This window comes from Ovis aries, chromosome 20, assembly GCF_016772045.2.
Source record: "Ovis aries strain OAR_USU_Benz2616 breed Rambouillet chromosome 20, ARS-UI_Ramb_v3.0, whole genome shotgun sequence".
Taxonomy (NCBI): Eukaryota; Metazoa; Chordata; class Mammalia; order Artiodactyla; family Bovidae; genus Ovis; species Ovis aries.
This window is the reverse complement of record NC_056073.1, coordinates 33,830,252-33,845,955: the sequence shown is the minus strand read 5'-3', so window position 1 is coordinate 33,845,955 and position 15,704 is coordinate 33,830,252.

The window sequence follows — 15,704 nt, the reverse complement described above, 5'->3', positions numbered from 1 at the left end:
AACAATTATTCTCTTTCTGATGAAGGTATTTGGAAATTGTATGTTAATTCTTTTAGGTCAATCAAGGAGCACACAGTAGAGCAGACAGCTAATAAAAAGTGGTCCTAAAGGTTTCTATTCCATTCACTTTGTTCTCTTTACTCACTAGTTTTTGCTTCATCCTCCATTTTTGACTACCCATTTTTCCCATATCTTCCAAGTAATCTCTTGAAATGTTCATAACTTTTGCTAAAGACTAGTTTTTCTCTATCAATGTGTTAGCTAGATTTTTCTACTCCTATTATTCTCAGTCCATTGCTTAGTATTTCCTATAACTCTATGCCAAGTTTTTCTGCCATACCATTTTCCCACCATAAACAACATTGCCTTCTGTACCTGGGATGAACACTAAACTTTTTGGTTGAAGATTCAGCGATAAGTGAAAGTCATAACTGTATAACACCTTATCAGGGAATATACTCTAAACCAGAGTAAACAAGAGATTAAATAGTTAAATAGAGGTGCATGCATGCATTCTAAGTCACTTCAGTTGTGTCCAACTCTTGCAACCCTACTGACTGTAGCTCAACATGCTCCTCTGTCCATAGGATTGGCCAGGCAAGAATATTGGAGTATGCTGTTGTACCTTCTGGCAAGGGATGCTCCTCACCTAGGGATTAAACCTGAGTCTTCTTATTTGTCCCGCATTGGCAGGAATGTTGTTTACCACTACCATAACCTGGGAAGCACCAACTTAGAAAAGTAGATGTTAAATAAGTTTTATAGGGACAGTGTATAGAAAAGATAGGTAAGGAATGACTTTCAAATATTGTGATGCCCCCCCAGTAAAAAAATTATACAACTATCAACCTGTTAATATTCTGGTAATCGGTTCATCTACTGAATGCCGAACAACTGTAACTAATTGTCGGATCACTTTCAGGATGAACAGTATGCCCAGGGCAAACTGTACCATATCAATGCCTCTAACAACTGCCACATCAATTCCTTCCATACCCCTGAAGATAGAGAACACGTCCAATGCACGCATGTGAGTCTTTTATCTGGATTTTTTACCGGATGAAATGAGACAGTATGTATGTTACCAGGCTACAGATTATTAGAGTAATGTTAACTGTACATGCAGGAAAAGGTGGAGGCCTGTAAGCAATTGCAGAGAAATTATACTTCGCAATTGATGAAGCATGAGCAAAATCAAGGGATGACTAAAGATCTTTGAAACAACATAAATAACAGATCTATAAATTGTCCATGGAGACAAGTTTAGTTCAACCAATGCATTAGGCAGCACTGTAGCTATTATACTGTACAAAAACAGGAAATGAATGGGAACACCCATGTGTAAAATAAAAGATGCAAAATTCATGAATATGTAAGAAACACACCCAGTTTTGAGTACTTGCTGTTACTAGTGACTCCTGCATGGAAGTCCTCTAATGCACCACTCGAGCCATTTCGTCTACCTTTCAAGCCTCTCCTGATTTTGCTTCTAGAGGAACTAAGAGCCTCTTGATGAACATGAAAGAGGAGGGTGAAAACGTTGGCTTAAAGCTCAACATTCAGAAAACTAAGACCATGGCATCTGATCCCATCACTTCATGGGAAACAGATGGGAAAACAGTGCAGTGTCAGACTTTATTTTGGGGGGCTCAAAAATCACTGCAGATGGTGACTGCAGCCATGAAATTAAAAGATGCTTTCTCTTTGGAAGGAAAGTTATGACCAAGCTAAATAGCATATTAAAAACCAGAGACATTACTTTGCCAACAAAGGTCCATCTAGTCAACGCTATGGTTTTTCCAGTGGTCATGTATGGATGTGAGAGTTGGCCTGTGAAGAAAGCTGAGTGCCAAAAAATTGATGCTTTTGAACTGTGGTGTTGGAGAAGACTGTTGAGAGTCCCTAGGACTGCAAGGAGATCCAACCCATCCATTCTAAAGGAGATCAGTCCTGGGTGTTCATTGGAAGGACTGATGCTAAAGCTGAAACTGCAATATTTTGTCCACCTCATGGGAAGAGTTGACTCATTGGAAAAGACTCTGATGCTGGGAAGAATTGGGGGCAGAAGGGGAAGGGGACGACAGAGCATGATATGGCTGGATGGCATCACTGACTCTATGGACATGGGTTTGAGTAAACTCCGGGAGTCGGTGAAAAATAGGGAGGCCTGGTGTGCTGTGATTCATGGGATCACAAAGAGTCAGACAACTGAGTGATGAACTGAACTGAAGAGATCATAAAAGTTCTCATTGCAAGAATGAATTGTAACTATTTCTAGTGAGAGATGTTCACCAGACTTATTGCAGTGATCATTTTGCAGTAAGTTTCAAATAACTACATTGTACACCTGAAACCAAAATAACACTATATGTCAAAATTATCTATGTATAATGATACCTGATACTGAAAAAGCATATTTGCCAATGTCACCTATGTATGATGATCATATAATCATTATGTTATATACATGGCACATATGCATACCTCCAGTTAAGTTCAGTCACTCAGTCATATCCACTCTTTGAGATCTCATGGACTACAACACATCAGGCTCCTGTGTCCTCCACCATCTCCTGAGCTTGCTCAAACTCATGCCCATCGAGTCAATGATGCCATCCAACCATCTCATCCTTTGCCATCTCCTTCTCTTCCTGCCTTCAATCTTTCCCAGCATCAGGGTCTTTTCCAGTGAGTCAGTTCTTTGCATCAGGTGGCCAAAGCATTGGAGCTTCAGCTTCACTATCAGTCTTTTTAATGAATATTCTGAGTTGATTTCCATTAGTATTGACCAGTTTGTTCTCCTTGCAGTCCAAGGGACTCTCAAGAGTCTTCTCCAACAGCACAGTTCAAAAGCATCAGTTCCTTGGGCTTCAGTTTCCTTATGGCCCAGCTCTCACATCCATACTGGAAAAACCATAGCTTTGAGTATATGGAATTTTATTTATATATATCAACATATATGTACGCACACCTATGTAAGGAAAAGTTTTTGAAAAGGAATATAATTATATTTTAGATAAAGAAAACAAATAAACTAGTATAATTTGATTTTTCAAATGTGCATTTTGGCTATCATGTTGGGTCTAAAACCTTTTCTTCAAATATAGTTTATCTTTATGCTGGTAAAAGAAACAGAAATATGTCTTAACCTTGTAACATTAACTCTAGAACTGCTTATTTACAATAGCTAATGAAATCACAACATTTTGAAACCTATAGTGTTGTTCAGTCCTCTGCTATTGGTCATTTAACCAACTGATCATTGACTTAATTCCTCCTTGACTCAGAAACTCTTATAGGTGCTTAATTTACAGCACTAAACAAAGCAGGCAAACACTTGTCCTCATGGAATTGATATCCTAGCTGAGGGAAGACAGATACTTTGCAATAAACATGAATCCAAGTACATTATGTGGTATGTTAACAGGTGATCTCTACTACAGGAAAAGAACTAGCAGAGGACGGGGATTAGGGAATAAAGGTGAAGAAAGGGGTGTGATTTAAAGAAAAACAACTTAGACCTCACTGAGGGGAGCAAACATGCTCTCTTGCATTCAAGATTCAAGTTTTCCCCTGTCCAGTCACAGGCAGGTCTCTTGGTCTTCTACCCAACTTCAAAAATGTTTCTGTCTCTGAGGCTCTATGCAAACTCATGCAAACATGGATGTTCTGAAGATTCTGCCTCTTCAGTTGAACTGGTTTCATAAAAAATTGTTGGTAAACTCCCCAAAATAAGTAATATTTTATGCAGCAAATTTTTATTATTTTGTTTCCTGAAGAACTAACCTCCACATTATTTTCCATTTTTCAGCACACTGTCAGTGACCTAATTATATTATGTAAAAATCTTATATATGCATTGCTATTCTAATATATTATGGCATTTAAAATATATAAACAAAATATAAATTAAATGACAGTGAGATAAAAATAAGTGGAAATGCTATCATTTTCTTCCCCAAGGGATGAGGACACTCATCTTTATGGCCACTGGACTAATGGATTCTGAATGTACACACATAATTATATCAATTGTTTACTATCATAATAAAGTAATTTCTTTTATATATAGCTTTAAACAAAGTTCTCAGAATACCACAAGGGGCCAAGAATACAATTATATGTGAATAACTCTCTTCATTTATAAGATTTTGTGAGCTCAATTCAGTAATCATTTTTAGTTCTTTTGATATTCCATCAGTTCATCTACTGGGAAATAATCCAAATTGTACAATAGATATGTTTTTTACAGGGTTTAAATCTCAAATCATAATAAAAGCAGAGCATTGCCCTTGAAAAAATGGCCTAGTGAAAAAATTGGCTTAAAGAGCTCAGAAAACTAAGATCATGGCATCTGGTCCCATCACTTCATGGCAAATAGATTGGGAAACAGTGGAAACAGTGGCTGACTTTATTTTGGGGGGCTCCAAAATCACTGCAGATGGTGACTGCAGACATGAAATTAAAGATGCTTACTCCTTGGAAGGAAAGTTATGACCAATGTAGGCAGTATATTAAAAAGCAGAGACATTACTTTGTCAATGAAGGTGCATCTAGCCAAGGCTATGGTTTTTTCAGTAGTCATGTATGGGTGTGAGAGTTGGACTATAAAGAAATCTGAGCACCGAAGAATTGATGCTTTTGAACTGTGGCTTTGCAGAAGACCCTTGAGAGTCCTTTGGACTGCAAGGAGGTCCAACCAGTCTATCCTAAAGGAAATCAGTCCTAGGTGTTCATTGGAAGGACTGATGTTGAAGCTGAAACTTCAGCTTCAAAAGATTGAGGGCAGGAGGAGAAGGGGATGACAGAGAATGAGATAGTTACAGACATCACTGAATCCATGGACATGGGTTTGGGTGTTGGTGATGGACAGGGAGGCTTGGTGTGCTGCAGTTCATAGGGTCACAGAGAGTAGGACATGACTGAGAGACTGAACTGAACTGAAATTAAATGGCCTAGAAGAATAAATAAAATGTCGTATGGATATCATTATATATATGCATTTGTAAAGAAAATTAATGAAAACATACAGAAGGCTTACAGTTAGCTGAAACAGAAAGTGTACTCCCTCAGAGCTGAATATATATATAACCTAAAAAATATACTTTCTCAGCTTCCGATGACTTCTAAGAGGGGGACTCCACAACTTTCATCTCCAGCCTGCTGTGGACTCCCTTCCACTTTCCTCCTCAACTTCCCTCCATGAAATCTCTTCCCTAGGTTCTAAAACACACCTTGGGCTTCTGGTTCAGACAAGATGACATTTATCTCTGTGCCCACTCCTTTGTTTGTTCTGGAAATAAGAAGAGACCACTAAAGGAGACCTTGTATAGTTGGCAAGAAGAAGATGAACTAGTTTAGGGCCTGAAGAATGGGAGAGCAACACAGCAGCACCTAAGAGATGACAAGCCAGGCCCAGCATTCCTGACCTCCAACCTACATCAGAAGGCAGCCTGAGTAGGGCTGTTCCTCCCAAGGAACAAATGTGAAGGAACACCAGGTGGTGGTTTAGTTGCTAGGCTGTGCCTGACTCTTAAGGACCCAATGGACTGTAACCCACCAGGTTCCTCTGTCCATGGAATTCTTCAGGCAAGAAACAGATTCCCATGTCCTCCTCCAGGGGACCTTCCCAATCAGGGATTGATCCGGGTCTTCAAATGCAAGTGGATTCCTTGCTGTCTGAGGCATCAGGAAAGCCCAAGAAACTTAATAATCACATGGATATTTGGAAAATAAAAGGATAAAAACTGATGTTAATATTAGATAAAGTAGACTTTAGACCAAAGAAAATATATGCAAACAAAGGAATACAAGGACTTTACATAAGTGAAAAAGAGTCAATCCAGCAGGAATTCATAATAATCTAAATATTTATACACCAAACAATATAACCTCAAAATACTTGAAGCAAAAATAGATACATCATCTGAATACTCCTATAAACTTTAATGAGATTGAAACTGTGACATAAAACTTTAGAAAAAGAAATCATCAATCCAAGCTAGTTTGACCAGAGAATTCATATATATATATATATATCTTATTTATTTATTTATACTTTACAACACTCTATTGGTTTTGCCATACATTGACATGAATCCACCACGGGTGTACATGATTTCCCAATCCTGAAAATTAAGATCAATTTGATATAATCTCTTCCAGAAAATGAAAGAGTAGGAAACCATTCCCAACTAATGAGATGGGGCCAATATTGATCTATATCAAAATCAGACAAAGGCAGTTCAAAAAGGAAATTTCAGACTAATGTCTCTCACAAGTTTGGAATTAAAAGTTTTCACTCTCACACATACAAATCAACCAAATGAATTCAACAATGCATAAAAACATCTCTTGATAGTTTCTGGTCCCTTCTGAAGTCTGGTCACACTACCTATCTCTTCAAAGGGTTTAAGTGAATCAAGGATACAATCAGTCAGGGTCCCAGTAATAATATTCTGATACCAAGAATACAGTGACAAATACTCTAGTTTAGGTCAAATCAGAAACTGACTTCTCCCATTAAAGTTAATCCTACCCAGGCATGCGAAATGTCTAGCAAAATTAACCACAACTAGAATCATAAGATAAAGAAAACATAGCTACTATATAGAAATGGTGGGTGTGTTTGATATGCCCCTCGGGAACTCTGTTGATCATTTTCTATTATATTATGAATCTTTGGATGCTGAGAAGACCAAACTTTATCCCTCTAGCACTTCTTGCATCTGACTTCTAATTGAATCTGGCCAGGGGTGGACAAAAGAGGTTGGTGAGTCAGTGGAGAAAGAGATCAGTGGATTGATTCTTTCCTCTGGCTCCTTTCTTGCTGGGAAGTGGCCAAGTTTCTCCACTGAAGCCCAAAGCTCTGGTCAGAAGCCCTCGCTTTTAGCTGCAGCTATGTACAAGGCTCTTAGAGGCTGCAATATCCATTCTCTTCCTTTGCTCTGTTGGCCGATAAGTGTTCGTGCATCCATGTTCTTGCCTGTCTCAAAGAGTTTTGCTTTTCCTTTTAAGCTATCCTTAGTTCTGATACGGCTTCCAAATCCTTAACGTTCCTTGTATGTTAGTCGCTCAGGCATGTCTGACATTTTGTGATCCCCATGGACTGTAGCCTATAAGGCTTCTCTGTCCAAAGGCTTCTTGAGACAAAAGTGCTAGAGTGGGTAACCATTCCCTTCTGCATGGATCTTCCCTGCCCCAGGTGTGCAACCCAGGTCTCCCACATTGCAGACAGACTATCTACCATCTGAGCCACCAGGGAATCCAGTTTTCTTTATTTTGCTTACCTGTGTAAATCCTCTTGATTTCTGACAATGATAGGGGTGGCTATGGAGCTGCTAGATAAAGATGGTCCCTCAAAGATCTAATGCTAAGCTGCTTACAACAGGAGGGGCATATCTTTTTTTCCTGACTCCAAAATCATAAATACAAGAACATGTCACAGGTTGTGTAAAATAAGTGCTGAGAAATCAATGATTTAAGAACGGATTTGGTCAAAGTGCACAAATTTTAAGCTGTAAGATGATGAATAAGGTCTCAGGATCTAATGTGTAACCTGGTGACTACGGTTTGTAATGTGTTACTGACATTTGTAGGTTTTCCCAGATGGTGTTAGTGGTAAAGACCCCTCCTGCCAGTGCAGGATGCATGAGACATGGGTTGAATCCCTGGGTCAGGAAGATCCCCTGGAGGAGGGCATGGCCACCCACTCTAGTATTCTTCCCTGGAGAATCCCCATGGACAGAGGAGCCTGGCAGGCTAGATAGTCCATGGGGTCGCAAAGAGCTGGACATGATTGAAGTCAGTTAGCACACATGTAAGAGAGTTAAACTTAAAGGTTCTCACCAAAGAGATCTTGAAAGGTAAATATGTGAGGTGATATTAATACATATGTTAATTAAATCAATGAGGAAATCTATTAATCATGTATACCTATTTAAATTATAGTGTATACTTTAAATATCTTGCCATTTTACCTGTAAATCATATTTTGAAAAACTGAAAAAAGAAAAAAAACAGATTTTCAATACTTTTTATATCCTACTATAGATATTTCAGCCATTACTCTTGGTATGTAAAAGGATTTTTTTTTTATTCCAAATAATAACCAGTGGGATTCATTGGATATTCAGAAAGGAAGAAACCTTAGAAATTATCTAGAAAATCCTCTCATATTAAGGATATATAAGGAAATCCAGAATTATTAAGTCACTTATCTAAACTTATAAAACTTGATGCAAAAGTAGCAATAGAAACCAGGTTTCCTAGGTTTAAGTGAATCTTTACCCAATTGTCGGGCAAATGGAAATATCTCCTATGCACTGCAAAACTTGATTCTTATCTCTTTCAAAGAACTGATCATATTCCACCTTGTATTCACTGTCCAGTTAGCCTAAGTTTTACCAGGTAAATTGAATTCCTTGAAGGTTCAATCCTGGCATGTCTGATCTTCTCACTCTATATTCTCACATATGGATAAAGCTCTTTATAAATGCCCTTCCTTCTCCCTGGAAGACTCTTGTTCTTTTACCTCATGACTTCCCCGACATCTTTCAGCTCTCAGTAAAAGCCACTCCCAAAGCAGCCTTTCGTGACTCTGACAGAGCTCAGATGTGAACATAGGACATTCTGTGCTTTTCCCTCTCGACACGTGTCCCAATTGTGGTGCAACATTTAACTTTGAAATTTACCTCTTTCTGTTTTTCTATTAAAATTTAAGTCCTAGTTCACAAAGTCCACATGTGTGCTCTTCACTGCTGTCCATTCTTTGCATCCAGCAGGCCTTCCTTAAGTGTTCATTCAAAGAAACACTTTCATTCGTGCAGAGTAAAATTCCAATGAATTATTGATGCTGCTCTCACAGCATACAGTGAACTAAAACCATGGAGGACTTCTCTCCCCACCCAAACCCTTATATCCTGGTTATTTGGACATAATTACAGAACTAGAACTGTGGGGCCTTCCCTTGTGGCTCAGCTGATGAAATATCTGCCTGCAATGTGGGAGGTCTGGGTTTGATCCCTGGGTCGGGATGAGTCCTTAGAGAAGGAAAAGGCTGCCCACTCCAGTTTTCTGGCCTGGAGAATTCCATGGACTGTATAGTCCATGGGGCTACAAAGATTTGGACATGTGAGTGACTTTTATTTTCACAAAACTGTGGATGCATTTGTTTTTAATCATCACCTTATTAGATAGAAACCACTAGATTTGCAGTCTGTTATTCCATATACACTAGCCCTGGCAGTTCATATCCTAAGATAATGTGATAATCCAGTTACGGACTAAAAGGCTGAATAGGTCAGAACTAGAGACAGTGCTCTGAACCTGCCGCTTGAGTCTACTATTTGCCATAGGATTCTCAACTTCACTAGAGAAGTTCAGTTTCTTAGCTGAGCACTCTGATCATGACAGATAAAAATACTTTAAGGTGAGCCTACAAATCAAATATTCTTACATTGTACAAAAACAACTAGTCTCTCCTGGAAGGTACAAAAGTAATTCACCTCCTTGATGAATTGTTACCTACTTTTCCCAGATGAAAGTGCCATCTTCCTCCTTATGGCTTCCTAATTTCATTCTCACAATTTTTATCTCACTGACCACATTCTGACCTATATTATAGTTAATTATCTGAACAACACCAATTCCACCTCCTTTAATTCAGTTCCACTGGGTCTACAGTTTTATGCCAACTGCCCTGAAGTTATTATTTATTGCATATCAAACATGGCAGAAACTTGCCAGCCATTTGTTCTTTCTGAGGTAAATACTATAATTAAAAGCAAATACCCAGCCTCTGGTATTTTGGACAAAATCTTAACTGCTATTCCAGATATAAGTTCTTTTTGTGTTGATTTTTTTTCTTTTAGAGAACTTGCATTCTAGATAGCATCAGGTAAATAGAAATGGGACTGATACGTTAGCTGGAAAAAAAACCCACTGTTGCAGGAGACAAAGGCAGACAAATCAGGCATCTTCTGTATAGTCAAGACCCATTTTTTAGGAGCTGGAAGATCAGACAGTAAAGAGTCCCCCTGCATACAGGAGACCTGGGTTCCATCCCTGGTCAGAAAGATCCCTGGACGAGGGCATGTCAAACCACTCCAGTATTCTTGCTGAGAGAATCCCCATGGACAGAGGAGCCTGGCGGGCTGCAGTCCAAGGGGTTGTCAGTCCAGGGGGGTTGTAAAGTGTTTGAGATGACTGAGCAACTATGCACAGCAAACTTCTTACGTTGACATCCTGACATTTAGAAACAGTTTCTCCCACTAGTGTCCTTAAATACAACTCCTGCTTTTCAGTGGAAGATCAAAGATAAAAGTAATATTCCTTAACAGTCAAGTAATTATTTTTATCAAGGTATTTTCTGAGAGCTAAGCTAGAGAAATACACTGTGGGATAGAGCAGATAATGAGAAGTATAAGAGATCCAAACATGGAAGCTGTACAACCAAGTGGTAATTTTCTTTTCCGGAAAAAGAATAAAACCTCAGTTTGGAATCATGTTTTATACAGAGATTTGCATACTCTTTGAAAATGTAAAGGATTTCCTACCCTAATTTTCCTTTCCAGTTGAGGAAACTAGGCCTAGAGAAGTGAAGATAAGTTTTCCAAGTCAAAGAGCATTTAATTTAGGATTCTGATGAGAGCCCAGTGACAGGCCTTTGAGTTCAGTTGCTCCATCTTTAAGCTGAAGGGCTGGTGATTGGGGTACCAGTATGGTGCCGTCTTCAGGCTGAATTGCTTTTACTTTGGGAAACATCAGTCTTTGCTCGTAACACCCTCAACTGATTGCATAAAATCCACAGTCTCTTGGTTTAAATGTTAATTACCTCTAAGAAAATATGTTCTCAGGTTAGCATGTCAAAGAACTACAAATTTAAAAGAAAATGTACAATTCTATGGAATATGTCACCATATTCCTATGTCACCATATTCATATGTCAGAAATTGAATATCTATGCTACCTGTTCCACATTTATGACCTTGGAAGGGAAAACAAGATTGACACTTTTTTCCCCATTTAATCACAGTCCGTGTTTTAGTGCACGCAGGCTGCTGTTACAGAATGCCAGAGGCTGGGGGGTTTATAAACCATGTTATTTGTCACAGTTCTGGAGGCTAGAAGTCCAAGATCAGGGTGCCAGCATGGTTGCGTGAGTGAGGGCCTCTGTCAGGAAAATCCCTAAATAAAGGGATGAGCAAGTATTTCAGGCCTCTTTCACAAGAGCCCTAATCCCATTCATGTGTGCTCTGCCTCATGACCTAATCATTGTCCAATGGTCCCACTTCCTAAAATCGTTACTGTGGGGATTAGGTTTTCAACATATGAGTTTTGGGAGACCACAAGCATTTAGACCATGGCACCCAATGAGGAGACTGACTTGTCTAAGGTAACCCAATGCCTCATCCATACTGAATGCTCTGTGGTGCTGATAGGAAGCCAAGGACTAAGGAAGCTGAATCACGACCAGCCTTCCCAGGTGGAGGGTCTGAGACGGCAAACTCCTTGATGGATTTCACAACAATATAAGGGTGTTTCCAGGGTCTTCCTTGGTTATCAGTCATTGAGCAATCCCCCTGCCCCTCTTATACATGGCCTATTTGAAATATGAGTTAATTACTGAGATCTTAGACAAAGTACCTGTTGACGAACATGGAAACATCACTACTATGCATCTGAAGAAGAAGGCCTTTGACAGATACATATTTCAGTGTGGAAAATCCTCAAGACTTTATTCACTTCAGAGCGATCTCCCAAGACATTTTGGGGTTCCATAATCAGCTAGGACTCTAAGAGTTCACTGAAAGCTGTTATACATGTGGATATGGTTTATTCCAGATATTTGATTTAATTCATTTTTTATTTTTAGTGCAGTATAATTGATTTGCAGTGCTATAAATGTCAGTTTTTCTTGCAAAGTGAATAAGGTATACATATACGTATAAACACTCTTATGTAGATTCTTTTTCATGGAGCACAGAAGGGTTCCAAATAGGAAAAGGAGTACATCATATTTCTCTATTGTCACTCTGCTTATTTAACTTATATGCAGAGTACATCATGAGAAATGCTGGGCTGGATGAAGCACAAGCTGGAATCAAGATTGCTGGGAGAAATATCGATAACCACATATATGCAGATGACACCACCCTTATGGCAGAAAGTGAAGAGGAGCTAAAGAGCCTCTTGATGAAAGTGAAAGAGGAGAGGGAAAAAGTTGGCTTAAAGCTCAACATTCAGAAAACTAAGATCATGGCATCCGGTCCCATCACTTCATAGCAAAAAGATAGGGAAACTGGAAACAGTGGCTGACTTTATCTTTTGGTGCTCCAAAATCACTGCAGTTGGTGATTGCAGCCATGAAATTAAAAGAGACTTACTCCTTGGAAGGAAAGTTATTACCAACGTAGACAGCATATTAAAAAGCAGAGACAATACTTTGTGAACGAAGGTGCGTCTAGTCAAGGCTAGGGTTTTTTCAGTAGTCATTTGTGGCTGTGAGAGTTGGACTATAAGGAAAGCTGAGCACTGAAGAATTGATGCCTTTGAACTGTGGTGTTGGAGAAGACTCTTGAGAGTCCCTTGGGCTGCAAGGAGATCCAACCAGTCCATTCTAAAGGAGATCAGTCCTTGGTGTTCTTTGGAAGGACTGATGCTAAAGCTGAAACTGCAATATTTTGGCCACATTATGTGAAGAGTCGACTCAATGGAAAAGACTGATGCTGGGAGGGATTGGGGTCAGGAGGAGAATGGGACAACAGAGGATGAGATGGCTGGATGGCATCACTGACTCGATGGACGTTAGTTTGAGTGAACTCTGGGAGTTGGTGATGGACAGGGAGGCCTGGCATGTGGCAATTCATGGGGTCGCAAAGAGTTGGACGCGACTGAGCCACTGACCTGAACTGAACTGATGGGACCAGATGACATGATTTTAGCTTTTTTGATATTGAGTTTTAAGCCAACTATTTCATTCCGCTCTTTCACTCTCATTGGAGGCTCTTTAGTTCCTCTTCGCTTTCTGACATTGGAGTTGTATCACTCACATATCTGAGGTTGTTGATATTTCTCCCAGCAATCTTGATTCCTGCTTTTAGGACTCATCCAGTCTAGCAATTAACATGACATGCTCTGCATATATGTTAAATCAGCAGGGTGACCATATTTAGCCTTGAAGGACTCCTTCACTAATTTTGAACCAGTGTATTGTTCCTTCTCTGCTTCTAACTGCTGCTTTTTGAACTGCATACAGGTTTCTCATAAGATGGGTAAGGTTGGTCTGGTATGCCCATCTCCTTAAGAATTTTCCACTTTGTTGTGATCCACACAGTCTGGCGAGGTCAATGAAGCAGATGTTTTTATGGAATTGCCTTGCTTTCTCCGTGTTCCAGCAAGTGTTGCCAATTTGATATCTGGTTCATCTGCTTTTTCTAAACCCAGGTTGAACATCTGGAAGTTCAAGGTTTACATAATGCTGAAGCCTAGCCTGGAAGATTTTGAGCATAACCTTACTAGCATGGGAGATGAGTTCAACTGTTCAGTGGCTTGAACATTTTTTAGCACTGTCCTTCTTGGGAATTGGGATGAGGATTGACCTCTTCCTGTCCTCTGGCCACTGCTGCCTTTTATAAATTTTTGGACACATTGAGTGGAGCACTTTAATAGCATCATCTTTGAGGATTTTAAATAGCTTTGCTGATGTTTTTCTTTCTGGCTTACTTCTCTCTGTATAATCGGCTCCAGTTTCATCCATCTCATCAGAACTGATTCAAATGAATTCTTTTAATGGCTGAGTAATACTCCATTGTGTATATGTACCACAGCTTTCTTATCCATTCATCTGCTGATGGACATCTAGGTTGTTTCCATGTCCTGGCTATTATAAACAGTGCCATTGCATGATTCTGGTTTTCATGCCCAGAAGTTTATTTGCAATTTTTAAGGAATCTCACACCGTTCTCCATAGTGGCTGTACTAGTTTGCATTCCCACCAACAGTGTAGGAGGGTTCCCTTTCTCCACACCTCTCCAGCATTTATTGCTTGCAGATTTTGGATCGCAGCCATTCTTACTGGTGTGAAGTGGTACCTCATTGTGTTTTGTTAGCCATCCGTATGTCTTCTTTGGAGAAATGTCTATTTAGTTCTTTGGCCCATTTTTGATTGGGTCGTTTATTTTCTGGAATTGAGCTGAAGGCTGTCTTTTCACCTTGCTTATAGTTTCCTTTGCTGTGCAGAAGCTTTTAATTTTAATTAGATCCCATTTGCCTGCTGTGAATGTCTGAGCCTATGTTTCTGATCTTACATTTAGATCTTTAATCCATTTTGAGTTTATTTTGTGTGCGGTGTTAGAAAGTGATCTAGTTTCATTCTTTTACAAGTGGTTGACCAGTTTTCCCAGCACCACTTGTTAAAGAGATTGTCTTTACTCCATTGTATATTCTTGCCTCCTTTGTCAAAGATAAGGTGTCCATAAGTGCGTGGATTTATCTCTGGGCTTTCTATTTTGTTCCATTGATCTATATGTCTGTCTTTGTGCCAGTACCATACTGTCTTGATGACTGTGGCTTTGTAGTAGAGCCTGAAGTCAGGCAAGTTGATTCCTCCAGTTCCATTCTTCTTTCTCAAGATTGCTTTGGCTGGTAGCTTGATAGGGATTGCATTGAATTTGTAAATTGCTTTGGGTACTCATTTCACTATATTGAGTGGAGGAAGATTGTTGCAAGATCTTTGCTTTCATTCTAACATCTATCCTCTATGTCTGACTGCAGCATGCTTATGGGGCAGCATGTTTGCATTCTTTTAAAAATCTAATGACTTCACATTCTAGATGTCTGCCTCAGAGTTAAAAACTATACCACTGTGATTATAGGGTCATTAAGACATTTTTTTGTATAGTTCTTCTGTGTACTTTTCCCATCTCTACTTGGTCTATTCTGCTTTATTAAATCTCAAAATACCAAAGAGTCAAAGTGATCTTGAGAAAGAAGAACAAAGTTTGAGACTATGGTTGCTGATTTCCAATATATTAGAAAGCTATAGTAATCAAAACAAAATGATTTGCTTATGGCTGAAAAACAGACACATAGATCAATAGAGTACAACAACGAAGCCAGAAAGAAATGCACACCCGTATATTGTCGAAGCCAAGAATATCCAGTGGGGGAAAGGACAAACTTTTCAAAATGGTCCTGGGAAAATGGGAGAGTCCTATGAAAAAATGAAACTGTACCCCTGTCATACAAAAATATCAACTAAAAAGTGATTAAAAAGTTGAACATAAGACTTTAAGTGATTAAACCCCTAGAAGAAGACATGGAGGTAATCTTCTTGCCATCAGTCTTTGCAATGAGGTTTTGGGTTTCACACCAAAAGCAAAGGCAACAACTGCCAAAACAAACAAGTGAAATCCAATCAAACTCCAAAGAAAGGAACATCAAGAAAATCAGATGGCAATTTACAGATTGACAGAAGACATTTCCAAATCATATATTTGATAAGGGCTTAATATCCAAAAATATATGAGACATACAACTCAAGGGCAAAAACCCCAAATAATTCAAATTTTTAATGGAGTGTAAGAAAAGTAAGAGTCTCAATAAATCTGAATATTAGACTGTAGATGAGAGACACAGCAAGATTTTCCTTGCAGAACAATAAAAGTCTGTGCCTTCCTGGCATTACTTTCTTCATCTCCATC